Source organism: Rhyacophila brunnea, unplaced genomic scaffold (assembly GCF_057557595.1).
Source record: "Rhyacophila brunnea isolate RB1 unplaced genomic scaffold, BYU_Rbru_1.0 scaffold_111, whole genome shotgun sequence".
NCBI classification, from domain to species: domain Eukaryota; kingdom Metazoa; phylum Arthropoda; class Insecta; order Trichoptera; family Rhyacophilidae; genus Rhyacophila; species Rhyacophila brunnea.
Genome location: NW_028232765.1, coordinates 399,540 through 401,651, shown reverse-complemented (window position 1 = coordinate 401,651; position 2,112 = coordinate 399,540). Strand labels below are relative to the sequence as shown.

Genomic DNA, 2,112 nt, shown 5'->3' with positions numbered 1-2,112 from the left:
TTCTTTCAAAAATAATATGGATAGTGTCTTCCTCAAACCTATTGTTTATTCTAATGCCTCTGATGGGATTTTATCTATTTAATTTGCTTATGGTAATTTATACATTACCATTCCATTTTAAGATGTAAAACATATCATTCAATAGCGAATAAGTCTTATGAATAAACGACTGTATATATAAAATGAAAGCTTTATGTACTATAATTTTAAGATGTAAAATATATCATTCAATAGCGAATAAGTTCTTATGATTAAACACCGTATATATAAAATGAAAAGCTTTATGCATTATAATTTTAAGATAGATAAAATATTTTAATTATTTATTTATTCCGGGGGAATCTTCACCCCTAAAAATTTTAGGAACTTCCCAAGGATAAATTTGATTTCCAAAATGTCCAAAAGAGGCAGTATTTCTAAAAATAGGTTTTCTTAGTCCGAGCTCTTCAACCAAAGCACCTGGTCTCAAATCGAAATTATTAGAGATGATTTCAAGAATCTTTTCGTTGCAAAAATTTCCCGTTCCGTAAGTTTCTACGAAAACACATAAAGGTTCTGGCATTCCGATAGCATATGATATTTGGACAAGAGCCCTTTTGCATATTCTGTTATGGATCAAGGATTTCGCGATCCATCGTGCAGCATAGGAACCACTACGATCCACTTTAGAGCAATCTTTTCCTGAGAAACAGCCGCCACCGTGTGCACCAAATCCACCATATGTATCAACGATAATTTTCCTTCCGGTTAGACCAGCATCGCCTGTTGGACCACCAATTAAAAATTTACCGCTGGGTTGTATATGATATTTAGTACCCTCTAAAAGATTTCTAAAATCTTTTTCGCCATCAGCGTTGAGTTGAAATGCAGGGTTATTGCGAACAGTTTTTTCAACAACTTCTTTTATAACGTTTTCAATAATAAATTTACGAATTTCTTCCGTTTCTATTTGATCGCTATGTTGACATGAAACAACGATATTATCTATTCTTAGAGGAACTAAAGCGCCTTCATTTTCAAGATACTCAACAGTCACTTGAGACTTACAATCTGGTCGAATCCATCCAACAACCTCTCTCAAATCGCGAAGTTTTTTCACGATATTATGAGCAAGAACAAGGGTAATCGGCATATTTTCTTCTGTTTCATCTGTCGCATACCCAAACATTATTCCTTGATCCCCAGCACCCATATTCTTATCGTTATTTCCGACTGCACCTGCTATATCTGGACTTTGCTTATTGATAAAAGATAGAATATTTACTGTCTTGTAATCAAAAATATCATCAAAATCATAACCAATGTCTTTTATCACATTTTTTACTATTTCATTGTAATTCACCTTTGCTTTACTTGTGATTTCACCAGCTAATACTACTGTATTGGATTTTACTACAGTTTCTAATGCAACTTTTGAGAATGGATCTTGGAGAAGATGGGCATCTAAAATAGCATCAGATATTTGATCACAGATTTTGTCGGGATGGCCTTCACCAACAGATTCTGACGTAAAAAGAAATTTTCGCATTTTTGATCGGGGTTAATTAATTTTGATCCATTTTTATAATTAAAAATATTTGAAATTGTAATTTTAAATCTATTTGGAAAATTGATGATATATCCATGATGAAGAGGAAAATATAATTATATTATGGGTGAAGATAATCTATTTAGATAAGAATTCTTTAAAATTACATCAAAATGTATTTAGACTATAATTCTTTAAAATTACATTAAAATATTTTAGAATATAATTCTCTAAATAACACACATTCGTATTTGTGATTTTTCAAATATATATTTAAACGAGAATTCTTCAAAATTACATTAAAATATATTTAGACTATAATTCTATAAATAACTCACATTCGTATTTGTGATTTTTCACATATATATTTAAACGAAAATTCTTCAAAATTACATTAAAATATATTTAGACTATAATTCTATAATAACTCACATTCGTATTTGTGATTTTTCACATATATATTTAAACGAAAATTCTTCAAAATTACATTAAAATATATTTAGACTAGAATTCTTTAAAATTACACAAAAAAGAATTTTACTAGAATTATTTAAAACTATATCAAAGTATATTTGACTAGAATG

At 29.2% G+C, this 2,112-nt stretch overlaps 1 pseudogene; it reads right to left on the bottom strand.

Annotated features, from left to right (window-relative positions):
• Window positions 1–319: 319 nt before the first annotated feature.
• Window positions 320–1,528, bottom strand: LOC147078238 (uncharacterized; annotated as a pseudogene).
• Between the last annotated feature and the right edge of the window lie 584 nt (window positions 1,529–2,112).